The sequence below is a fragment of the Globicephala melas genome, chromosome 15 (genome assembly GCF_963455315.2).
Source record: "Globicephala melas chromosome 15, mGloMel1.2, whole genome shotgun sequence".
Lineage (NCBI taxonomy): Eukaryota > Metazoa > Chordata > Mammalia > Artiodactyla > Delphinidae > Globicephala > Globicephala melas.
In genome coordinates this window covers 18,738,067-18,765,754 of record NC_083328.1, presented here as the reverse complement: position 1 = coordinate 18,765,754, position 27,688 = coordinate 18,738,067, and the positions used below count along the sequence as shown (strand labels likewise).

General features: G+C 39.8%; 1 protein-coding gene across 6 annotated transcripts in view; it reads left to right on the top strand.

Annotated features, from left to right (window-relative positions):
- LOC115861121 (uncharacterized) overlaps positions 1-27,688 on the top strand; it is a 341,531-nt gene that overhangs the window by 256,793 nt on the left and 57,050 nt on the right. The gene's annotated exons all lie outside the window — the stretch shown is intronic.

The window sequence follows — 27,688 nt, the reverse complement described above, 5'->3', positions numbered from 1 at the left end:
GGGGTTGCTCCTAAAACCGATTTGGGGGGAGGGAATAGATAAACTCATCACTTAATCATACACTTTTCTCATGGCTAACGTGTTGTCCCTCACAGTCTACTTTTTGCTGGGACAGTACAAAGAATCTTATGTTTATTTATATAGAATATTTATCAAGTGTCTACTTTGGGAAAGGACTATTGTAGGCACAGAGGATGGAGCAGTGAGCACAATAGATAAGCTTCTGCCTTCAGAGTGCTAATCGTCTAGTGGGAGACAAAAAAGAACCAGGGATACCTATAAATAAATAAATATCAGTAAGCATAAAAGCCATGAGGAAAACAATACAGGGTGACCTGAGTATCAAGAAGTCAGCACAGGGAATGATAGAAAAAATAGACTAATTGGACTTGATCAAAATGAAAAGCTTTTGTGCTGCCATGGAAGTGATGCAGTGAAAAAGGCAACCTAATTTTTATTTTTTAAGTAAAGGGCCAATGATCTGAATAGATAGTTCTCCAAAGAAAATGTACAAGTGACCAATAAACACATGAAAAGTTGTTCAACATCATTAGCCATCAGTCAAATACAATTTGAAACTGTAATAAGATACGACTTTACACCTATTAAGGGAGCTATAATAAAAAACACAGATGAGAAGTGTAAGCAAGGACATGGAGAAATTGGAGCCCTCATATGCTGCTGGTGAGAATGTAAAAGGATTTGGCTACTTTGGAAAGGGTCTGGCAGTTCCCCCCCTTCCCCCGCAAAATTAAACATAGAGTTAGCATATGACCCAGCAGATCCACTCCTATGTATATACTCAGGAGAAATGAAAACACGTGCCCACACGAACACTTGTATGTGAATGTTCCTAGCAGCATGACTGTAGTAGTCAAAAAGTGGAAACAACCCAGATGTCCATCGAATGATGAATGGATAAATAAAATGTGGTATACCTATACAATGGGATATTACTTGGCAATAAAAAGTAATGAAGTACTGATACATGCTACAACATGGATGAACCTTGAAAACATTATGCTAAGTGAAAGAGTCCACTCACAAAAGCTTCCATTGTCTGATTCCATTTATATGAAATGTTCAGAAGGAGCAAAGCGACTGAGCCAGCAGGTAGACTAATGTTTGTCTATGGACAGCAGGAAGTGGGGAGAAGGGGAGTGACTATGGGTTTTTGGAGGAGAGAGAAAAACGTTCTAAAATTGATTGTGGTGATAATTGCACAGCTTTGTGAAGATACTAAAAAACCCCTGAATTGTATTCTGTACTTGAAATAGTGATGTTCTATGGCATATGAGTTATGGCTCAGTAAAGATTTTATTAAAAGAAGATGAAGAAGAAGGAGAATAAAGTAGCAGCATCTGCCCCCCCTCCAGCCATAGAAGGATTAAGGATTTGGGGGAAGCATTCTGTGCAGAGAGAATAGGTAATGTAAGTGTCCTAGCTTTTCTGTTTGATATTTTGTGGTAAAATAAAAAGAACATGGGTTTGGGGCCAGGCACATCATCGTCTGAATCCCATACTGACCATTTACCAAGATTAGCTTCCTTTAAAACTTTTTTTAAGCTTTCTTCTTTGAGAACTTACTGTGTACTAGATATTGCGCTAATAGATTTCCATGCACTGATGTAATTTCCTCCGAGGGAGGTGGTATTATCTTCTTCTTACAGGAAGATGAGACCCAAAGTGCCTGTAACCACTACATGATACTGAGGGAATGACCTGGGATATGCACATCATCTTCTTGGCTCTTAAGTATCTCATTTATGAAGTGGAGATAATATCTACCCAACATGGCCCTGTAGATGGAAACCCATGTGTACCTAGCAGTGTGCCTAGAATTACTTTAGAAGTTTTTTTTTAAGTTTTTATATTAAAAAAAAATTATATGATTATTTTTTATGAATGTCTTATTTCCACATTCTATTGTGAGCATTTTTAAGAAGTGGCAATGAGTTACATGCCTTTCTAATTTTAACCTTATGGTACAACAAACTGGGTTTGGTATTTGTGGCAGGTTAAATAATGGCTTTCCCCTCAAAAGATATGTCCAAATCCTAACTTCCAGATCCTGAGAATGTTACTTTATTTGGAAAAAAGTTCTCTGCAGATGTAATTAAGATAAAGATCTTGAGATGAGATCATTCTGGATTACCCATATGGGACCTAAATAGAAAGACAAGTGTCTCTATTAAAGACACAGACACCAAGGAGAAAGCCATGTGAAAATAAAAGCAGAGGTTGCAGTTATATATTCACAATCTAAAGAACACCTGGAGCTGCTAGAAACTGGAAAGAGCAAAGAAAAATCAGAGTGGGGCTCAACCAACACCTTGATTTCAGACTTCTAGCCTCCAGAACTGTGAGATAATACATTTCTGTTGTGTTAAGCCACCCAGTTTGTTACAGCATCCATAGGAAACTAATATGGTACTTATGAAGAGTTAGATTATGAATAAATAAATATTAGATTATGAATAAATAGCTATTGATTGATTGAGGGTGTTAACAACAAAGGCCACCAAGAAACAAGGAATAAAGGGAGGATTGTAATTAGTAATTTTTGAGCACAAGACACTGTCGTGATACTTTCACAGCTATTAACTTCTCTCTCGCTGGAGCCAGTCAGTATGGTTAATTGTATGGATTTTGAAGTTAGAGCCAGGCTCAAGCCTTGCTCCCACCACCTATTTTATATATGATACCAGGCAATCAGTGTCATTTATGTATATCTCAGTTCCTCCATCTGTAAAATGGGAAAAATCATTGCATCTAAGGTGGCTGTGTAGAGTAATGAGAAGTAAAAATATTTGAGACAAGCTATTTCTCTGATGAAACAGACAGTAGGGTCTTGAAAGGCTAACACTCCTACACAGAGATGAGCTCTAGACAGACATTGCTCCCAGAATTTAGTTATAGATTTTCAGCAGTCTGATTATGATAGGCCCAGGCATGGTTTTCTTCATATATGTTTTGTTTGCTGACCTCCTTGATTCTGTAAATTTATGTGTTTCACCAAATTTTGGAAGTTTTTAGCCACTATTTCTTCAAATTATTTTTTCTACTCTTTGTTTCAGCAACTCTAAAAATCCATATATTAGATCTTTTGATTCCCACACTCCCAAAAGTCCCTGTACATTTTTTCCAGTATTTTTTCTGTCTTTTCTTCATTTTAGGTAATCTTTATTTATCTATCTTCAAGTTTACTTTTACTGACTCTTTTCTATGTCATCTCCATTCTGTTATTAACCCCATCCAATAAATTCTAATTTCAGATACCATGTTTTTAGTTCTAAAATTTCCAGCTGATCCTTTTTCATATTTTCAATTTCTCTGAGTTATCCTATCTTTTCATTCATTATGAGAATATTTTCCTTTACCTGTGGAGCATATTTATACCATTTTAAAGTCCTTGTCTGATCATTTTATTTTTTATTTTTTAAATTTATTTATTCATTATTTTTGGCTGTGTTGGGTCTTTGTTGCTGCGTGCGGGCTTTCTCTAGTTGCGGCGAGCAGGGCTTACTCTTCGTTGTGGTGCACGGGCTTCTCATTGTGGTGGCTTCTCTTGCTGTGGAGCATGGGCTCTAGGCATGTGGGCTTCAGTAGTTCAGGCACGTGGGCTCAGTAGTTGTGGCTCACGGGTTCTAGAGCGCAGGATCAGTAGTTGTGGCGCACAGGCTTAGTTGCTCTGCAGCATGTGGGATCTTCCCGGACCAGGGCTCAAACCTGTGTCCCCTGCATTGGCAGGTGGATTCTTAACCACTGTGCCACCAGGGAAGCCCTGGTAATTTTAATACTTGAGACATCTCAGTGTTGGCCTCCGTTGACTGTCTTTTTTTTTTTTTTTTTTTTGAGAATGGGTCACATTTTCTTTATTGTGTATATGTTGACTGGTTTGGAGTTGTGTTCTGGACATTGTGAATGCTGCGAATTCAATTATATTTCTCCAAAGAGTATTAATGTGTATAACCTGCATTAATTTGGTTAGGTGGGTGGCAACTCAAATCTCAGTTTTAATATTTTATATTTAGCTGGGCTATTTATAGCCCATGCATATGTGGTTCAGGCCTGAGACTTGGGGCAGAATCTGTATGCAGAATTTAGTGTTATTCTTCTCTGATTCTCTCCTTATTTTGAGATTGCCTCCTCAGTCTTCAGCAGCCATAGTTGCTCCAGGTTCCATCCCTTTGTTCCTTAGGTCAGAAAATTGGGTTTTCTATGGTTTTAGATTCCCTAAATTATGACTGGAGTCTGCCATCAGGTCAAAGCCCCTATCCCCAGTGGGAAACTCACTTTATCATGATTTCATCTTCCAGGTTTTGACTCTCCTCCAAAATCTTTTGCCTTTGTTCACACTCTAGACCCTTCAGGTGGTTGTCTTAGGGGGTACTTTGTCCCAAGTTTATAGCTGTTTTCTGTAGGAGCATCAGTCTATTGAAACTTACTCCTTCATCATGGAGATAGAATCTTGCACTTAGCTATAGGTGGAAAATATAAGAAGCACTTAAATAACGTCTAGCCCAAGGTAATCCTCAATAATAATCACTACTTATTATTCTCATCATAACAGTGTGTAGGATTAGCATTATTATTCCCATTGTGCAGATTAAGAGTAAGGGCTCAGAGAGGTTAAGTAACTTACCCAGCATCTTATAGCTAGTAATTTGAGATTTATCAAAAGGAGTACATTTCAGTTTGGAGTTTTGGCTAGATATTTCCATTCCTGTTCTCTCTTGAATCTTCAATGACCTTGAATATCTAAGATTCATTGATTTCCATCTGTAAATGGAGATTCATAACTGTGCTGCTGAACCCCTGATGCTACTTTTCATGAAGAGAAATGAGCTTGAAGAATGTCAGGCTCAGGTTCACCTTATGAGCAGATATAATAAATAACCACAATGACTATTTAAATGGGGATGAGAAAATGACCCAAAGCCTTTACTTGGCTACCACAAAGACACTCAGCTCCTCCTTTTATTAACTATGTGGCATTGATCAGTAATTTCTCCTTGAGTCTCAGTTTCTTCATCTGCGAATCGGGTGTAATAATTCCTAATCCCCACGCTGGGAGAGAATTCAGTGAGAAAGCTGACTTCCCCATGCCGGACTTTGTCCTTCACAAATGGCAGGATAGATTTAAGTTAGCAGAATTGGAATAGTGACTCCATAGGCAGTCCAAAGAAAGAGGAAACAGAAGTCAGTGGCACAGAGGAGACCAATAGTTTCTCTGGGGTTTCCTGTGGTACGGTTTTCCTTTTCAGATGGCTGGGAATGAGGCTTCTGCTTGCTGGGGAGGCCAGTCCTCGACAACAGTCCGTTCTCCTCACTGCCACACACGACCACTTTTCCCCTTGAGTGGTCTCTGGCTTTGGCAAACAATTAGGCAATGGACAACAAGACTGCACACGGTTTCTGGGGAGGTGGCTTCTTCTTATTACTTGACGCTTCATTTTTATTTTTAGTTTTCTTATCTTTGCTCTCATCCCAGGGGAATCTTCACATATGCTGTATTACTAAATCCTTGCAATGGAGCAATGGAACAATGGAATAAGTGATAAAAAGTAGATTTTGTAATTCCCCAGTCTCTCTTGGGATGGGCTTGAATAGTCCAATCCTTTGGACTTATATTTGGAAATATTGGTTCATCTAAAGTTTATCACATAGGTTTTATTATCCCCCATTTAACAAATAAGGAAACTGAGAGGCAGAGATGGTATAACTTGTGCCAATTTCCACAGCTTCTTAGCGCAGAGCAGGTATTCAATGACATTAAGGGCCATGGAAAATTGAATGTAGCCGGAGGAACACCATTTCTTTAGACTCTGTCTCTGGCTTTTACTTATAACTTTATAGCTGCAGTCTAGATTAGAGACTTAATTTTATATTTTCTCAAAGATTTTGCTTTGGATTTTTTGTATGGAAACTTGGAGGGTGAGAACCCAGTGTGTGCATCCCTTTCAATTTGGAGATTGCATTTTACATGTCTGTGGGATGATACAAGAATAGACTTATACTAAACTGTTTATTTCAGGTCTGTTTACACTTCCCATTTTATTTCTGACACATAGCTCTTTTTTCTACTGCATCACAGCTCCGTCCTTTCCAGCACAATTCTTTCCTGTCTTCTGTATGCCCAGGAACCACATAAACAAATAAAAGACGTAGAGCAGCACATGTAGACAGTGTCCTCTGAAAGTTGAAGTGAAATCCCCCGAGATGAAAACCTCAGTTCTCCAAACAGGCTCACCTCTTCCCCCACATGGCTCTGCTAAAGGATTTGTCTGGGAAGGTCTCTGAGTCCATGTCTGTTTGGTGACAGCTGTCCAAATGTAAGAGGTGTTATGCATTTGGAGAATGAAGTTATTTGGCTGAATTGATGGTGTGTGACCATGAGTGTCAGATGTCTGTTTTTGTGCTGGGCATTACATCCTCACTTCTTTTGGTTTCCAAAGCAGACATGTTGGAGAGAGATGAATTTGAGGCAAACATCATTTTCCTTTGTAGGAAAGAATAATATTATTCCCAGCATGTGAAGTCCTGCCAGGAGGGTATCTCCTAGAGTACAAAAGGAATCAATGCAAAAGGACACAGTAAGAGCTAGTCAAACTCTCTTTCTTAAAATTACAGTAGAAAATGAATAGAAGGGACCTTGCCAGAACTCAACCATCATTTGCTGGTTTAGAAGGGGAATGGCTGGAGGCTGGAAGACATCTGAGAAACATTGGAGTCTAAATCCCTTTTCACTACTGTTGAACTTTGCAGAGCTCGGAGGCCTCAGAGAGAGAGTGGAGGTACAGTGCTAGGAAAGAGAGCCAGCTGTTACCACGTGTGCATGGGGTGAAGACAGGCCAAACAGAAGATGTCAAATTCTAGGTGATTGCTAGGTTAAGAAGTTGTAGAGAATATCAGTATGATGGTTGGGTTATTGGACTGCATAGCTCTTAGTATGTCTTCCTAACCTGAGAATATTTGATTGTGTGAATGAAACCAAAGTTAATTCACTCTATATTCAAGTTCTCTGTTGCTCTACAGATTTTGATTGACTGCCCCAAGGGAATGAGATGGAATATACACCAGAAACATGCTTTCAGAGAGAGTGAAGAATTGATATAAGTTATAATTCAACAAATTACATATATTTGAACACCCACTGTATACTAAGTCATGAGATTCCAAAGATGAAGAATAGATCATCAAATTTTAGATGGACTTAAAGTCAGGTAGCAAAGAAAGACAGTATATAGTGTCTTTATATACTTAGGGTATAGTGTGATTAAATGCTTTAATAGACCACTACTTATAGTGCTTGGAAACACAGATGAAGAATAATTAATCGGCCTCATGGAAAGCTAGAGAGAGGAGATGATTTTTTTTTTGGGCCTTGAGTATTAACTCATGATATTAACTCATCAGACATTATGAGAAGAGAGAAAGTAATGTAATATGACTGAAACATGCAGTTAGGTAAGGGAATGGCCAGTCATCAAAGTGGAAAGATTGGATGAAGCCAAGTTTTTTTGCCATGCTGAGGAATTAGTACTTCATTCTGCAGGAACTGGGGAGCCATCAAATTTACCTCTTAGAAACCCCATAATGGCAACATATCAAAATGGACTGAAGACTTCTAAGTAACATGGTAAGGGGAGTACATCAGAGATCTCTGCCCTCCAGTCCAAAAACATAGAAATGATCAATAAAATGCTTTGAAAATATAAAAATATATAGATGTGCTACAAATAAGCAAAAATAAACAACAAAAATACCTCCTGCCTTTTTCAATTCAGAATTGAATTCAGAATTCAACCGCAGGCTGTTGGTGGTTTCTTCATTCTGGTTCCTACTGATCACCACCAAAGATTTCAAAAAACTCAGAAGCATTCAAATCTTATTAGATTAATAGATCCCCAGAACTTATTCATCTTGCATAACTGGAACTTTTTGCCCTTGACCAGCATCTCCCCATTTCATGTACAGCACTATGACTGCAGTTAATAATACTGTATTAGAACCTATAGGGGGAAAGAATCTGAAAAAGAATATATATATGTATAACTGAATCACTGTGCTGTACACCTGAAACTAACATGACATTGTAAATCAACTATACTTCAATTAAAATAAGTTTTAAAAAATACTATATTTGGGCTTCCCTGGTGGCGCAGCGGTTGAGAGCCCGCCTGCCGATGCAGGGGACACGGGTTCGTGCCCCGGTCCGGGAAGATCCCACATGTCGCGGAGCGGCTGGACCCGTGAGCCATGGCCGCTGAGCCTGCCCGTCCGGAGCCTGTGCTCCGCAACGGGAGAGGCCACAGCAGTGAGAGGCCCACGTACCGCAAAAAAAAAAAAAAAAAAAAGGAAAAAAAAAAATACTATATTTGATACTTGAAATTTGCTAAGGGGGTAGATATTAAGTATTTTGTTTTGTTTTGTTTTTGTTTTTTGGGGGGCTGAGCCATGCCGCTTACGGGGATCTTAGTTCCCCAACCAGGGATCGAACCTGTGCCCCCTGCAGTGGAAGTGCAAAGTCTCAACCACTGGACCACCAGGGGATTCCCGATCCTAAGTGTTCTTACCACAAAAAAGAAAAAGAAAATGGTAACTATGTGAGGTGATGGATATGTTAATTAGCGTGATTGTGGTGGTTATTCACAATGTATATGTACATTAAAACATCAACTTGTACATCTCAAATATAAACAACTTTTATCCGTCAATTATACCTTAGTAAAACTGGAAAAGAAACTAATAGGAATAACTATTTTAACTGCTCTCTATTCTGTGCCGATCTAATGAAGATTAAGGGGTCCTTTCACATTCTTTGCTTTCAGATTCTTAAAGCAGAAATGTTATATGATTCTAAGAGAGGGACTCCTAATCATTTTCTGTGCCATCGGCCCCTTTAGGAGTTTGGTGAAACCTGTAGACTCCTTCTCAAAATAATGTTTTTAAGTACTTAAAATAAAATACATAAGGGAAACTAATTATGTTGAAATACAGTTATCAATTACAGAAAGAACCCCAAATCTGTAATATGGGGATATATGTGCTTTTAATTAACATATTAAATAAAAAAGATCCAGCTGTGGGTCTAATAACTCATTTTAAAGTGAGGAAGAGCATCAATAATATTTCTATATATCTGCAACAGCGGTAAAATGGTACGAAAATATCTGTGATTTTTATTAATGACAGAGTCACGGATACTAGTAAGAGTCATACTCAGAATTCAAATTTACACCTTTAGTTTGAGAATCAAACCCCACATAAGGCTTCTATGAAATCATTTCCAATGTTGACCCAGCAGATTTTGTGCACCTATTAGTGGTGGGGCATGTCCAATGACTATATGAATACCTGACACAAGGAAGGTACTCAATAGATATTTATCGATGAATGAATGAGTGAATGAATGAATGGAGCTGACCTACCTGAAGAACAAGCAAAGGAAAGTATTCTTCCCTCCTGCCCACACTTTCTGTCTCTGTCCTCTTCCTCATTCCTTCTCATCCCCACTTGTATATGCACACATCACTGCACTGATATTTATTGGGCAGATACTGTATTAAAGTCACTGTACTAGGATTTGTGGTTGACACTCAGATGAATGAACAAGTTATAAATCTGGCCCTAAGATAGACATAGTCTGGGAGGATGTGATGGGAACCCAGAAAAACCGTCCTCATGTTCAGCACATGACAATGTTTTATTGATTGCCTATTTTTTCCTTAAGCATTCCTATAAAACCTGGGAAACCATCAAGGCAAATCTCAAAGTTGGCAATAATGAAATAGCAGCCAGGTTGCAGTCTCTGAAAAAGAAACCTGTCACACACAGGGCCTTTTCAAACCATGCAATTTGCAAAGGTGAGTTTGGAAGAAGTAGGTCAGTTTGCAGAGTTAGCTGCCATAAGATTCTGCAAACAGCTGCCTTAGCTGGAACCTGTGTTAGCCAGGGAAAAATCACAGATGGGACATCTTTAAAATATGCCATAGAGTGGGGCTTGCTATTGGATTTTCTAAAGATTGTTTTATGAGATGTTTCCATACTGACTTTTTGAGAAATAGGTCACTTCTCCCACAAAATTTGATAATATCTGATTGGATGTGCAGACTTTCTTCTGTATGCTACCTCTAAACTTTCAGTAGCCCCGCTCTACTGGTGGTTGATGAAGACAGCTACACAAGGGCAAATGTGGTGCTGGTTGGTTGTTGGGGAGACCTTTCCTCCTTCCACAGTGGTCAGCTGGCCTGTCAAGTGTAGATCCACAGCAGAACAGAAAATCCTGCCTGTTTTCCATTTTCCTGGTGAGGAAGTCCGTAATCTAGAAGAGGGGTTGGCAAACAATGGCCCAAGGGCCACTGCCTGCTTTTGTCAACAAAGTTTTATTGGAATGTGGCCACACCCATTCATTTAAATTTTGTGGACAGCTGCTTTCATGCTACAACAAAAGACTTGAGTGGTTGTGACAGATACTTTAAGGCCTACAAACCTAAAATATTTACTCTCGCTCTTATTATAGAAAAAGCTTGCCAACACTTGCTTTAAAAGGCCAACAGTTCAGATGTGTCCTCTTGCTCATGGGATGGCTGGGATTCCCAGGACATGTTTGGGAATGCTGGGAAGCAATCTTATGGGCTGACTTAATTCAAACTTGCTTTCCTTTTTCAATCTTAAGCCCTGTAAAGATGCTAGAGGCTATCGAAATCTGCCCCATCTAAAGAGGAAGTATTTTTATTTTGTATAGGTATAGGTAAAATAAGAAAGGTCCATAAATAACTATAACATAAAGATCAAAGTAGTAAGAGAGATACAGAGAAAAGCACTCTCGGAGCGCAGTCTGGGAAAAACTACTTCAGACTTAGGGGAACAGAAAAATCTTTACAGGAAAAAAAAAGTATTTAATCCAGGCTTTGAAGCATGAATAGATCTGAACAAGAACCTTATTAAAAGGATCAGAATCACAGATCACATATGATCTGTGAGGATTGGGGGAGATCATCCAATCTCTTGGGTCTTCTACATTCATCTATCTATGCATCCAACAAATATTTATTATTTTCTACTAGGTCACAGGCATGGAATTATGGAGATCCAAAAACAGTGGTCCAACTCTTCTCCCTCTTCTCTCAATTTCTAAGGTCTTGCCAAAAATGACCCAAGGAGTACACAAAGAGATGTATAAGGGAAATTAGAGAAGATGGCGTATACATGCTACAAACATCAAGAAATTTCTCCTAGAATTAGAGAAGCTAGGACTAGATTAAAGGCAGTGTGATGGCTAATTTTATGTGTCAACTTGACTGGACAATGGGATGCTTGGGATTGCTGGTAAAATATTATTTCTGGATGTGAGAGTCTGTGAGAGTCTCTAGAAGAGATTAGCATTTGAAACAGTAGACTGAGTAAAGAAGATCTGTTCTCACCAATGTGGGTGAGCATCATGCAATCTGCTGAGGTCCCACATAGAGCAAAAAGGCACAGGAAGAGTGAATTCTTTCTCTCTCTTCTTGAGCTGGGACATCCATCTTCTCCTGCCCTTGGCCATCCCCGCTGTTCTCAGGCTTTCAGGCTTTGGGACTTACCCTAGCAGCTCCCCCTTTTCAGGACTTAGGGCTCTGACTCAATTACACCACCAGCTTTTCTGGTTCTCCAGCTTGCAGACAGTATATCATGGAGCTTCTCAGCCTTCATAATTATGTGAGCCAATTCCCACAATAAATCTCTTTTATACCTATATGTATTCTATAGGTTCTGTTTCTCTAGGGAAGCATGACTATTACAAGAAGGCAGCAAAGGTCACAATAAGAGATGTGCAGAGTTAAGAAGAACACTGCACTGCTTTTCAAATGTGAAGAGGAACTGTCTAGAGGGAAGGATAAATCATGGTATGTAGGGGAAAAACTACATATGAATTTCATTTATCAGTCAAGAAGCTGCTGCTTCCATGGTCAAAGGTGGTAACAGCTAACGGAAGCTGGAAAACAAGAAGACTCGTCCATGACATAGTATGATTTCCCCTGATCCAGTTGGCAGCATCACTAGGAAGGTCAGTAGAACCACTGTGTCTACTTGAAACAGAGATTAAGATTCATAGACTATAAAATGAACATAACTGGTGCCCAGCTCAGTAGCTTTTCCAAATACAAAGAAAAAGTAAGGCAGAGACCTTCTATAGCACCTTGATTCTTATCCAATCTGTACAGTCTGTTAGATCCTGTAACTGATAATGAAAAAAATCATGATGCTATTGAAGCGTCCAGATGGACAGGAGAGAACTTAAGGAGATGGCTCACACTATCTTTCATAAATATGAGGCAAGGATCGAAATATCTTCCATCAAGCCTAAAAAATAAGAAAAAGAAACAACTTGAGACCCACGGAAAGATATTTCAACATAAAAAAGGAAAGAAAATATAGGATTCAAAAGAAGATATCTTTAGAAAAAAATAGAAGTACATTTTAGGTAACACGTACCTTCCACTCTCTATGAAGTGAAAGTAGAAAGACAGGATGATATCACAGCAGTCTGTGATGAAATTGTAGCCTGGGATAAAGGGAAAATACAAGAAAACCAATAATGGCAGTGCAGAATTTTAAATGACATTAGAAAACTAAGTCGGTGATATATGACTCATAAACTTGGGAAGCTCTAGAATGCAGAATACAAGAAAAGGCAATGAAAACAAAGAGAAGAATGTTACAACTTATGTCTAGAGGCTAGAGGCTGGAGATTCATGATACAAAGAATTAGTTGTTGGGAGAAAGAGGGAGAATGAATTTTATATAATAAAGACAAAACTGAATACAGCACTCCTGAACAGAGAATGAACCAAACCTACTGATGTACAGGTTCCAGCTAGTTGTGGGAAAATTTAACAGAAAGAAATGAACTCTGGGCTATCTTTCAGGATAAAGAAAATTCTATAAGCATAAAGAGTGTATGAAAATGATTACCTACAAAGGCAGATTATTAGGCTGGCAGGTTTTTTGAATATTGCCTTTCCCTTTCCTCATTCTTGAAAAAGAAGAAATCTTTCCAGGCTCAGGAGTTCATAAAAATCCCACATTAAAAACTTTTTTTTCTCTATTTACCCTTACGGTATCTAAATCCCCTCCATCCATTCATCCAACCACCCATGCATTCTTCATCCATCCAACGAATATTTATTGAGCACCGACTCTGTGCCAAGTACTGTTCTAGACACTGCAGTTATATCAACAGACAAAAGAGACCAAGTTCCTACTCATGTGGGAACTATATCCTAGTTGGGGGGAGGAAAATCATTAACAAATATGTGTGATAAGTGCTATGGAAGGGAAACAAAGCAGCCTCAAGGAAGAGGGGCAAACAGCTCTTCCCTAATAAGTTGGCATTTGCGCAGAAACCGAACAAAATTGAGGAAACAACCCTGGCAGATATATCCTAGGGAAGAAGGAACCATAAGTACAAATGACTTGAGATAGAAATGGGCTTGTCTGGAGTGTTTGAAGAAGAGCAAGAGGTGTGTTTGGCTGAAGCAGAGTGAGAGAGAGGAGAGTGGTTAGGATAGGAACTCAGACACATAGGTGGGTAGGGGTTCGACCACTATGGCTTTGAGACAATGGTTAGGAGTTTGAATTTTATATCCAAGTGACATGAGAACCATCCGTAGCATTTTGAGCAGGAGTGACATGATCTGACTTACATTTTAAAGGAATCTCAGTGGCTTCTGTTTGCAAGATAGACTATGGGAGGCAACAAGGGAAGGAGCAGGGAGACCCTTGGGGAGCCACTGAAGAAGCCCAAGAGGGAGAGAAAGATGGGTTGGAGCTGAAGAGATCTTCCCAAACTGCCAACCAAAGGCAGGGCGTAGCGCTCCAGTCAAATCCTGTTTGTATTCAGCTCCTTTCCTCGTGAACCCCTATCCTCTGAAGTGACATCTTCCTCCTAAACCCACGGCCAGCTTTCACACATCTCTGAACTGAAATTCTACCTGTAAAGCAGCAATTGCTGTCACGTGTGGCTACCAGACTGGTACCATGTGGTACAACACCTCCACAAGTTCAATCCACTTCCACTGTCTTCTCAGACTTGCCCCTCTGTCTGAACGTAGGAATATGTTGGGCCGTCCTTGAAGTAGGGTTGACCAGTTCTCTGATGGTTACAGTCACCACATCCCTGAGCCAGGGGAAGTACTGGACTGGTGAAAATTTGTTTTACCTTTTTCTGGTGCTCTTGCTTTCATGAATCAACAGAAACAGAAACCCAAGCAGGTCTTAATTTTTATAAGTTTAGATCCATTTACCCTATAATTGAATTAAATTCTCCCCAGATTTAGGCATTGAAGATTTTGTATGTTTTATTTATTTTTGCTGTAAATATTCATCTTTAGTGTCTTTGTCATTTTTAGAGAGTAGAAAGGCGAGCCTATACCTGAAGCTGTTAATCATTGACCATATTAAACCGGATATTACCCACATTGTACTTAACAGTGCAAAGTAAGACAGTAGAGGCTATCCCACTGCAGTCAGGGTCAAGGCAAGAATGGCAGCAATTATCACTATTATAAGCATTTCCACAACAGAATAAGTTTTCAAAACAAGAATTAGATAAACACGACTAATTAATTAGGGAACACAGTTTATACCATGTGGTGCACTAAAGTTACAACAAAATCTCCATTTCTATATATGCATAGAGAAAAAAGCTGTTGTGTAGACAAGAGACACACACTTGCTTTGTTTTAGAGGTTAGCTGTGCTTTTATGTTGCATTATTTTATTTTGTTGTTGAATATCAATCAAAACTTCAAAGTCAAGGTCATGGATGATAGAGGAGGCCAAGAAATAGCTGAGTATGTAGAATGAAGAAAAAATAAGGCAATGTTTAGGTCCGCTTTTGTCAATTTTGATTTGGCATTTTTAGCTTATAATAACAAAAATACACTCCAAGTATTATTCTTCAAATCCCTGCAGGACAAAAAATGTTGTAAATCTAAAACTCTCTAGCTCCACGATTATCTTTTTTCCAATGGAGTCTACATTTAAAATGCATCTTTGAAACTTTTACAATGTGTTTAAAACAAAATAATTCAGTTATAGAAAAACGTACTGTACATTGTTCTAGAGCTTCTTGCCAACATAATAAAATAAGAAAAGAGAAATTATCAGTATACATATTGGAAAAGCAGAGACAAAGTTATTACTTTTAAGTGATAGGAAAGTCTACCTTGAAAACCCATGAAAATCAACTTAAAAACTATTGGGATTAAAATGAAAGCTCAATAAGGTGACCAAACACAAGAGAAATATTAAAAAATTAACAACTTTCAAATATGCCTGAAGAAAGAAACAGTGAGAAAATTGAATGGATTGTAAAGGTGCCATTCACATAATGACCCAAAAATAAAATGTCTAGGAATAAACTTAAAATGTAAGAGTAGAATTCTTATGAAATAATATAAACTTGACTGGGGGACATAAAAGAAGACTGAAAAATAAACAGTCAAATAATGAAGAGACATATCAAGTTTTTGGATAGAAACATGGAATTTCATAAAGATTTCTATCTAATTTCCTAAAATTAATATGAAGTTCAGGGATATCCCAGTACAGATACCAAGATAGTTTTTAAAGGCAAAGAGGATGAAAAAATAATTTAATAGTTCATTTGTAAGAAGACATAGGATTATAGCCAAGAATATTTCCAAAAGAAATACAATGTGATACACTCTAGTTATTAAAACATATGATGAAGTCACACTCTACTGAAACTGTATCATTCATATAGAGACCAGCAGATCTTTAGAACAGAAAAGAAAGCATAGAAATAGATTTAAGTACAAATATGTATTTATTACACAAGGATGTTAGCATTTTAAATAAGCAACAGGATGATAGATTATTCAATAAATGACTCTGAGGCAAATGGTTGACTATTTGGGAACAAAGTTTAAATTCCCATTTAATATTGTGCACCAAAAAAAAAAAATCCCAGATAGCTTAATACATTATATGGAAAAAGTTAAAACATAACACTATGTGAAAAAAATGCTAGTAAATATGTAATGTAAAATTTAGTTAGGGATGACCCTTCTGAGTATACCACTATATCAATTTATTGTAACTCCATGCCAACTATTAGATATTTTGAATATCACCTCTAATGGAGACTCACATATGTTTGAGGTCATTGGTGGCCTGATTCGTTTTCAGAAAATTATTTTTGAGAGAGTGAAAGTGATTCCATTGTTAGAAAAATAAGTCAGGTGTGATAAACTTGACCCAGTGTCTAGACATAGTGATTATAGTTAAGAATTTCTTGGGGATCCAGCATGATGGCTACCACCAGATTTTTTCCCTATGTAGCCCTGTGCATTAATTACCAGGGACTAGACAGAGACACCTGTAAATAAAAACTGGATGAATTGTTTCAGCAAAACTTACAAAACAGCAGCCCCACTTTGGTACATTTCATATCAGAATGAAACATACCAGAATGTGTGTGTGTAGGAAATTGATGGATATGTTTTCAGTCAGGCTAGGCTAGAGGATGCTACCATATAAATGATCCCAAATCTCAGTGACCTATAACAACAAATGTTTATTTCTGGCTCTCATTATATGTTCATCATTGCTTAGCTGCAGTCCTGCAGCACTACATCTTCATCCACAGTCAGGCTAATGGAGCAGCTTGGGTTGGGGTCCATGAGCATTCATGGCTAAGGGAAAAGAAACATGGTAAACCACACACTGTCGCTTAAAGCTTCCATTTGTAAGTGACACTTCTGCTTACGTTTCACTGGCTCAAGTAACTCATATGACAAAGGCTGATGTCAATGGAATGAGGATACATAACCTTCCCACGAGGAGGGGCATCAAAAAAGAGCACAGGAACATTTGGTGGATCAGGAACACAAACTAACACACCCATTTTCCTAAAGACTACCTTGCTGCTCTGGGACCTACAGGTGCCTAGGCATTTCTGGTCCATTTGGAAAAGTGCTCTATGGCATCAGCAAGACACAGAGTATTTCTAGAAGCCATCTGCTTGCTCTTCCCTGCCTAAGGTGAACGTCACCCAGTGGAGCAGATGTTGGCTGCCAGGTGGTGCCAGACCCCGCTGTGATGGACAGCTCTTATGTTTTGTTTACTCTTCCAGGCAGGGTGATAAATTCTCCTTCAAATCAGGTTTGGTGTTTCTCCCTCTCAGAGGCACCAACCTTGCTAATGAATGATTCACTGAAGTTAGCGGCTGAGACCTAGCATGCTGCACCCCGCTCTGCCTTTGTTATGCAAAGTCATGCCCTCACTATCTCCCGAACACAAAATCGAGTTCCCAGAGTATGGCGTGGGTAGATGATGGAGTGTACAACAGCCTCAGGTCATTTGCTCAGTTATTCAGGCCAGTATATTCTGTCAAGTCCTCTACTGAATACATTTGGTTTAACTTGCTGAGGGAGAATGGTGCTTGGAGGGAGCTTTTCGATGTTGATCACTGCAAATAAAGTCCTGAGAGTTCCCAAGCTGTCAGTCCAAGGGACCGGATGGAGCTAGTGCTCTGAGCCTTGTCATTGGGTCCTGAGAAAGCTTCAACTATATATAGGAGGAAACCTAGGAGGTAACTCCAAGGGAACCCCATCCCTTGACTGCCACCATTGCCATGGCTTGACAGAAATTAAATCGAACAAAGAATGGAATTTTCTTTTCTTTTTCAAAATTCATATTAAAACCGAGGCCAGTCAAAAAGAATTAAAGGAAGAGGATCTCAAACCATAGCACTTTTCACTGGACCTACTCTTGAAGCTACATTCCAAACCTGGGTATTAAAAATGGGGCAGGCTTGGGGGCAAGACATCCTAGGATGTTAGTTGTAGGGGCAGAGAAATGCACCTGGCTGTGTGGCCCATACCCTGATGAGTAGCAGGGTAATCCAATGTTGTGACTATCTAAAGGGTGTGAGGATGTTGTTTGGGAAAATGTTGGTACAACAGAAGATGAGAGGACTCAGCAGTGAGAGTACAGGTAGAAGTTACAGCTCAGAGTCAATTGGGAGGAAGAGTCATACCACACAACTGATTATTTTACAACCCTTAACCTGAGAGTTAAATCAGAGCCCATGTCACCTGATATGCAGGCTAAGTCAGAACTCTCATCACAATCCTCACCTGGACTCCAGGCATGGCTTTGGACAGTCAGGGGCAACATTGAGAATAACCAGGGGGAAGACTGGGATTCTTTGAACACTGGCCGCCGAATCTGCGCAACATTCATCGTGTCTTTGGGAGAAAATCGATCAGGGTTAGACTTGGTTTTGTTGATGTAAAACACACTGAAGTTAACTAACCTGTACTGGAAAGGAACCTGCAGTTTTAGGACTTAGCCAGAGAGACAAGAAAAGAATGTCGAAAACAGGTGTGCCTGACAATGGTAATTCACTTCCCATTGGACCATCTTGATCAAGGATAACTTGTCAGGAAGAGAGACCCACTTGGGCCACCTTAAGTAAAGGGAATAGTAAGTGTAGTGGGTACAGATATCAGCCTAAAAACTTGAAAATGCAGGAAGTATCTCTCTTTGTTTTCTAAAACAATCTGTCTCTCCAAGTCCCCGATCCCCCCAATGACATCAGAAAACTAACTCCTATTCTATTCTTCCTGTAATGCACCTTCTCCCAGGGTACGGTTTTGATGTTAGGCTGCATGAAGGCATCGGTGGAATGGACGTTCGGCTTTCAGTTTCTGGCCTTCATAGAGTGTTGCTGAGATGTCCATCATGTCTGCCTACATGGCCCTTGGGATTCAGGGGCTCTCTGCTATTTTGTTTTCATGCTCAGAGTGAGGTTGCCCCTGGTCCCACCCACCTATTCACACCATGGAGTCTGTGTCAGTCAGGGTTCTCCAGAGAAACAGAACCGATTAGACATAGATATAGATATAGATATATAGACATACATCAATACATAGACATAGATGAGATTTATTATGAGAGATTGACTTATGCAGTTATGGAGGCTGAGAAGTACACAATCAGCTGTCTGCAAGCCGGAGGCCCAGGGAAGTCGGTGCAGTTCCACTACAAACCTGAAGTTCTGAGAACCAGTGGAGCAATGGTGTAAAGTCTTGGTCAGGGTCCGAAGGCCCAAGAACCAGGAGCGCTGATGTCTGAGGGCAGGAAAAGATGGAGCTCAAGCACAGAGCAAATTCACCCTTCCTTCCCCTTTTTGTTCTACTCAGACCCTAAACGGATTGAATGATGCCCACCTGCATTGGTGAGGGAAGATCTTCTTCTCTCACTCTACTCAATCAAATGCTAAGCTCTCCTGGAAACACCCTCACAGACACACCCAGAAATAATGTTTTACCTCTATCTCGGCATCCCTTAGCCCAGTCAAATTGACACATAAAATTAACCACCACAGAGAGATTTCCCCTTTGGAATCTAGCTGCTTTGTTGGTGGTGTGACTGAGAAGGAAGGAATAGGGTCCCTCTTTTGGGGCCGTAGACATTGCACTCTTATTTTTTCCCTCTCTCCCCACATCCCCAGACTAGGGAAATGTCTTGGGTTAAATATCTGCTCTTCTTTGCAAAGCCTGAGAATACCTGGGACATTGATTTTGAAAAGAAAATCCAGGACAAGAAGACATATTTGGTAACTTTGATTTTTCCACTCAGATGCCTCCCTCCTTTGAGCCAATGAGCATAGATAAATCTTCTATGAATGAAGGGAAAGGCAAGAAGAAAATGGAAGAATATGTATAGACCAGGCACATAAGGAAATAGGATATTTCAGGGAACTCAAAGAACTTATGTACAGCTGAATCTTGTAGTGAACTAGAAAGCATCAAAGAACTGAGGCAGCCAGCCATGCTTTGTTTCTCTGGTTGGGGTCACGTGGCTTCTCATCTCTGCTCTTCTTGGTGCGTCTGATTCACTTTCCTTTCTTAAAAAACGGATTTCTTATTCTTGCTTATACATGGTCACCAATGGCTGCCCAAACATGGCATCCCCAGTTCTGGGCTTACATGACCTTGGTGTAGAGAAACCGTGGTAAATTACCTACAGCCCCTGGCTCCAGTTCCAAAAATCTGTGAGAAAGGATATTAATATTACCACTTGGGACAAGCCTGATTAGCTATAGTTTAAGGAAGTAGAAGCACATGGCACAAATACGACTCTGGGACCAGGGCTTTTTGGTGAGTACAGTTCTTAGATAGGGAGGCATGGGTTGGACAGGCACTTGAAAGGACATCCACCACAATTCCTCACTGAATAAATGGCACTTGGATGCTGTTACCACAGATATTGATTCTGTTATAATAGTAGGTTTCAAAGTCTGTTCATGGGCAACGTGAGGAAGATCATGGTCTTCGATATTGAATGACCTAGCTGTGCATCTAGCCCCTCCAGCCAATAATTGAACAACTTTTCCTTTTTTATTTTTTAAATTTAGAAATATTTATTGTTAAATAAAGTTATTTCTAGTGAATTAAACTTTACAAATAGAAGTAATACATTTATACAACTGACCAAAATTTATATATATATATATATATATTTTTTTTTTTTTTTTTTTTTTTTTTTTTTTTTGCGGTACCTGGGCCTCTCACTGTCGTGGCCTCTCCCGTTGTGGAGCACAGGCTCCGGACGCGCAGGCTCAGCGGCCATGGCTCACGGGCCCAGCCGCTCCGCGGCATGTGGGATCCTCTCGGACCTGGGCAGGAACCCGTGTCCCCTGCATCCACAGGCGGACTGTCAACCACTGCGCCACCAGGGAAGCCCTTAATATATATTTTTTAACCATAGTGCCCTTAGTACTAACAATGAACAACGTTTTCTTAACTGCAGCCTGAATTTCTTCGCATGAAAGTAGAAGTGAAAGTAAACAGCTCATGGGGATGTTATGAGAAGGAAACTTACTCAATCGAACAATATCTTGAAAGAACACCGAATTTAAAATCAGAGGACACTAGCTGTGTGACTGTAAAGTATTCACTAAGTCTCTCTGGGCCTCATAGGCAAAATGGTGAAAACAATAGCAAAGTCATTGTATAGCACAGAGGCTAAAGGAAGAGACGTTTGTGTCAGAATGCCCTGAGCTGAAGTCTGCTTCCACATTCCAAAACTCTGTGCCCCGTCTTAATGAGTTGTTAAACTGCCCCATCTGAAATCTCACCTTTTCCAAGAAGCTTTCTTGGATCACTGCCCTAGTCCAGGCCTTCATCATCTTTTAATTGGTTGGTTCCGAGGGATTTCTAATTGATCTTTTTGCCTCCATGTACTCTGAGAACCACTTGATCCCATGTATGACTTATAGATCTCAGAATACCCCTTCCTTGTTTACAAGCCTGTAATGATTTCTTCCCAACTCAAGGATAAAATCAAAACTTCATCACTTTCATGCAAATTCCTTCATATCTGATCCTTCCATCTTCCTTTATCTCCCTTCCTTCCTTTATTCCCTCTCTCCCTTCTTCCTCCCCCCACTACTCTTTTTTCGAGTTGCAGAATATCTAGATACATTCTTTTCATAATTACCTACATGCATGTGTGTACATTTAAGGCAGATATATACAAAATACAAAGTGAAAATTTCCCTTCTCATCCTTCTACCCCCACTCCCAAATTCGCACCCTCAATGTAGCCCTGGACATCAGGCTGATGTGTAGCCTTCCAATTATTCTACATATGTATATATCTCAATCTGGTTTTGCATCTAAAGCTATACCCACGTCTGTGTCTATGTAATCTACATCTAAATCTGTATCTATATAACGAGTGTTTGTGCATTATTTTTAAAATACAGTTCACCTTTGCCTTTGTGCGACTTTTTTCTTTTAAAAGAATAGCGTCATACTATATACATTACTGCAACTTACTTTTCCACTTAATGTGTTGAAGATATTTCTAGATAAACACATATAAATCTACTTCTTTTATTTAATAGCTACATAACATTCTATTACATAAATGTTCTATCATTTAAGTGTTCTGCTACTGCTGTTTACAGACGGTGCCTGATTTAACAATGGTTTGATTTATAATTTTTCAACCTTATCACGGTGCAAAAGCAATGCACAGTCAATAGAAACTGTACTTCGAATTTTGCTTTTATTGTGGGCTAGTAGTGTGTGGTATGATGCTCTCTCCCAATGCTGGGCTGTGGCAGCTGCAGCTCCCAGGCAGCTGCGTGATCACGAGGGTAAACAAGCAATACACTTAGAATCATTCTGTACCCAGACAACCATTCTGTTTTTCACCTTCAGTACAGTAGTCAATAAATTACGTGAGATCTTCAACACTTTACGATAAAATAGGCTTTGTGTTAGATGACTTTGCCCAACTGCAGCCTAATGTAAGTGTTCTGAGCATGTTTAAGGTAGGCTAGGCTAAGCTGTGATGTTTAGTTGGTTAGGTCTATTAAATGCACTCTCGACTTATGGTTTTTTTCAACTTACTGTGGGTTTATCAGGAGGTAACCCCTCGTAAGTTGAGGAAGATCTGTATTTTGTTCATCTCCAATTATATGTACCCCTCTGTGCCCATGTATGTCCAGAGGATATCTACCCAGATTTCTTGGCAGAAAGTCAGATGCATTTCTTTTAAAAAATTAATATATGTTGAATTGCTTTCTAGAAAAGATTTACCAGATTGATCTTCTGCCAACAATGTATGGAAAAGCTTGTCCATAGGCGCTTAATATTGCTTAAACTTTACTATTCCACTGGGGAAAAAAATCCATGAAATTTCACTGCTGTTTTATTTTACATTTTCTTGGTTACTAGTAAGATTAAACATCTTTTTGTTTGCATTTTCTCCTTTTTGTGCATTGCCTGTTTATATTGTCTGCCCAATTTTCTATTGTGTTAGTATTTATATCTTATTGATTTTGGAGAAATCTTGATATATTTGGATATCAAGCCCTTGGTTCATTTTTTCCAGCATTATTGAGACATATAACCTCATATAGGTTTAAGGGGTACAACGTGTTGATTTGATACACTTATATACCACAAAATGATTACCACCATGACATTAGCTAACACTTCCATCACATATTTTCATATGTTTTCATGTAGCTAATTCATGTAACTAACTTCCTTTCGTTTCAGCTTGAAGAATTTCCTTCCAGCATTTCTTGCAAGCTAGGTCTAGTGGTGATGAATTCCCTCAGCTTTTGTTTGTCTGGGAAAGTCTTGATTTCTCCATTTCTGGAAGTGACTTTGCTGGATATATTTAGCTTTCTAATTCATCTAGAATTTACTTTTCAAGTACGGGGAAAGGTGGGTATCTACCTTTTTTCCTGTCAAAGAGCTAAATCTTATTTGTTGAATTGCTTCTCCACCACTTTGAAAATGCTGCTTTTACAGGATACTAAACCCACATACGTTCACGAGCCTTTTCTGGGCTCTCTATCCTACTCCATTGATCTATGTATTTGGCTAGTTCCATACCAGACCCACACTGTGATAAGCTGTAGCTTTTGAGGAGGCTTTCCTGGAGCTTTGCGGTAATGGAAAGGAGATACTAACGTATAACTGAGAGGATGACTTACGTCTCTCACCCATGCCCAGATCTCTCCTCAGGAACTCTGCCTCAGCCCCTTTCCTGCTTCCTGAGGGCAGGGGAAGCTTGTGCTCACCCCTGGAAGAGTTTCAGGTACTTTCATAATTCTATGATTGGCCTAAATTTACTAATAATCACAGAAAGAAGACAGAAAATTTCCCTGGTCATCTCAGTCTAGACCTGCCTCTCAAATCCTCATGTCCTATTCAAGGGCTCAGCCCTTCCCAGCTTGACTGATGACAGGAGGAATTGCTCACTTCTGGGCCGACTCCACCTTAAGTGTGAGACCATGGGGGCTTTTGGATGGTCCCTATAAGGATAACCACACAATGGTCCAGCAACAGTGACTTCAGAGTGTCTGTCTTGTTTTCTATCATGTGTGCTGTCACAGCCCAGGTAGTTTTAGGATGTGCCAAGCCAATCTCATTACTGCTCAATTTCTTTTTTTTTTTAGCATTTATTAAATATTATTTTGATTTAAGTGCAGACTTAGAAATGGACAGTAAGCAGTACTTAGGCTTTTTTTTTTTAAGTAGTATAAATACCTTACCTAAACCCTCTGTCTATGACAGCTGCCATACAGAATCTATGACAGAACTGAACGGCTCAATTTCTTATCAAGCGTTGAAAAAAAATAAACATGGAGTTCAGTCGCACCCAGGACCATACAGCTGTCCATTTATCACTAGACTTCACATCACAGCTTTTCATTTCTGCTTTTTTTCTCTTATTTTTTTAAAAAAATTTTAATTGAAGTATAGTTGATTTACAATGTTGTGTTAATTTCTGCTGTACAACAAAGTGATTCGGTTATACATATATATGCACTCTTTTTTTATAGTCTTTTCCATTATCGTTTATCACAGGATATTGAATATAACTCTCTGTGCTATACAGTAGGACTTTTTTGTTTATCCATCCTATATATAATAGTTTGCATCTGCTAATCCCTAACAGCTTTTTGTTTCTGAACCTGCCTCTAGCTCTGGACTGTGAGCTCCTTTAAGGCAGCGACAGCACCTTATGTGTCTTTAAATTTCCTTGTCCTGATTTCCAGGGCTGAGCACAGAGCCTGGCACAGAGTAAGTACACTATCACAATAACATTTGTCTAAGTGCGTTGAATAATTAGCATTGTCACACCTCCCTCCAACATCATCCTTTTTACATAAAGCTTTTTTAGCCCCAGTCACTCATCCCACAGTTTCTACTTGCTCCTTTGCCTCCCCACGATGCCATTGTATAACTTCTCTGTCTCAGTATTGGCTCAGTCGTCTGTGTGACCTCATGTCTGTCTCCATCAATGTCTTTTACATTCAATCGGGTATCTGCACCAGCGCAAGAGGCTCCTGGCAGCTTGATCAGTGAGCAATGGATCAGACAGCTGAACGGTTGATTTAATTGGCATAAAATAACTAAGCCATCTGTTCCGTGGAGCTGATCTTTTAAGTGTTACTCTCTTGTCTGCTCTGAAATGTCTTGGCCACTTGGAGAGACCATGTATGTCAGATGGCAGGTCACAAAAAATGATTGCTTTAAGATGGAGAGCAACAGTTTAAGGGAAATTGAAGAATTTTATGGTGCTATCTTTTATCCTGCTCTATCTCTCTTTATAGCACTTGTTAGTACCTGCTCTATTACATATTCACTTGTCTGTCTCTCTCAATAGAGGCTAAGCACCAAGAGGGCAGGGACTTTGTCCTTTATGCTCCCTGCTGATGCCGGGGCTTAGAATACACGACCTACCTTGATTTGGTCACCAATGAGACATGCTTAGCTCCTTCTTGGGTTAATTCTGTGTGACTAGGTGTTACAGAGGTCCATCATGAATGTCAGATACATGAAAAAAGGGTGCAGAGGCTAACTCAGGAAGGAGTCTTAAGTCTAATTTGGCAAGTTCAATGCCTGCAGCAAGCTTGATTTTTGTGTAAGGTGGTGTGGGATTCAAAGGGTCCAATCTAGAGGAGCAAGGAGGGGTAGTACAGCACTGGTGGGTTGTGGCAGCTTAATGAAGTGGACGTTGGGAATGTTCTTTCGTCTGTCTGAACTTAGGTACGCTCATTTGTAAAATGGGGGTAGTATTTACCATCTTGAATTTATGATGATTAAATGAGATAATGTACATGAAATAATAGTCAGCACTTGTAGCACTTACTACATGCCAGGTAATATTTTAAGAGCTTGTATATACTGACTCACAATAACCCTCTGGGTTAGGAACTATTATTATCCCCAGCTTATCCAGATGGGGAAACTGAGGCACAGAGGGTTGCCCAAGTTCCCCTAGCTAGAAAGTGCTAGAGCTGTATCTATCTATACTGATATCTATCTATCTATCTATCTATCTATCTATCTATCTATCTATCTATCTAGAGAGCACTCTGAGAATCCAGTTCAACCATTCTAGTAGACAAATACACACAGAGAGAGCACACTAACATCCCGGACCTACTTCAACTATTGTAATACACGAATATACAGAGACAGCACGCTGACATGCATTTGCTCTAGAGCCTTCAGTCCCTTTTCCACACAGTAGCCCAGGTGATCCTATAAAAACACAAAGCTGACGATGCCAGGGTGGAGCCAAGAGCTCAGGGGAGCCCAGCAGTGTCACTTGGTCCTGGCTGTATCTCTTGGGTAAGGGGATCAGAGGATACATGGGCCCTCTAATCATTTGGGGATCACATGCTAAGAAATCTGAATTCAGTTGCCAGATAGGGGAGCAGCTGGGAAATGACAGCTTCCATTACCTGGAAATCTTGAGAACTCCCCATCAGGTGAGAATTTGAGTTCAGGCAAAACTCCTTTTATCAGAGGTGGGTGGGGCATCATCATTGTCTGACAACCTGCAGAATTTGTCGAGCCTCACTCTTCAGGAAATCCTGTTTGGTAAAAGCCTTTAAATGGTATTTCATTACTCTTGGATGAAACTCCAAGTCCCCTGCATTGCACACTAGCCTTGGCAAGAGCAGGTTCCTTCTCCTCAGTCACTTTGTTCCAGCCGTACTAGCCCCCTTTCCATTTCTTGAAAGCATCATGCTTCTCCCTGTCCCTGGACCTTTGCACATTCTGTTCCCTTTGTCAGCATCTCACCACAGCTCTCGCTTAATTAATTCTCATTCTCCCATCAGATAGCAACTCAAATGTCAATTATTGTGGGAAAGTTTTCCACACCTCTAAAAGAAAGTTTTTCTTTTTCTTTTTTTTTAAATTTTATTTATTTATTTATTTATTTTTGGCTGTGTTGGGTCTTCGTTGCTGTGCAAGGGCTTTCTCCAGTTGCGGCGAGCGGGGGCCACTCTTCATCGCGGTGCACAGGCGGGCCTCTCACTGTCGCGGCCTCCCTTGTTGCGGAGCACAGGCTCCAGACGCACAGGCTCAGTAGTTGTGGCTCACGGACCCAGTTGCTCCACGGCATGTGGGATCCTCCCAGACCAGGGCTCGAACCCGTGTCCGCTGCATTGGCAGGCAGATTCTCAGCCACTGCACCACCAGGGAAGCCCCAAGAAAGTTTTTCTTTAAGAAAAGTTTTCTTGTTGGTACCCTATAGTTTTTCTTCACCACACTGAAATATATTTATTTGCTTCGTTCCTCTGTTTGCTTATGATTCGCCTCTATCACTGGTATTGTAATCTCCATGAGAGTAGAAGCAAACTTATCATATGTTTTCTTTGCTATTGTATCTTTAGTGTTTAACACAGTACCTAGAATACAAAGGTACTCAACAAATATTTGCAAAATATATGCATGAATCTTTAGAACATGCTTATTCAAGTTAAAACTATTCATCAATGAAATTGCGAAAACTCAATCCAACTTAACCCATTGCCTGGCCCATAGTAAGGGCTCAATAAATATTTGTTGACCAACTGACAAATGTCGAAGGAGGTAATGAGAGATATTCTCTAAACAGGCTTGTTGTCCTCAGCATCTCCTTTCCAGTCCGTCAGCTCAGCCACAGGCATCCCATAAACGTCTGCATCCACCTGCATCCTATGGTCCTCTGGGATGCTTTCTAAATTCTGCATCCAGAACCCACTTGCTTTGTTCTGCTTCCTCTCTATTGTTGATTATGTTTTAGTTCCCATCCCGTCTTTTTGTATGCTTGTGACCTAACGATTCTACTGTTCTGTTCCT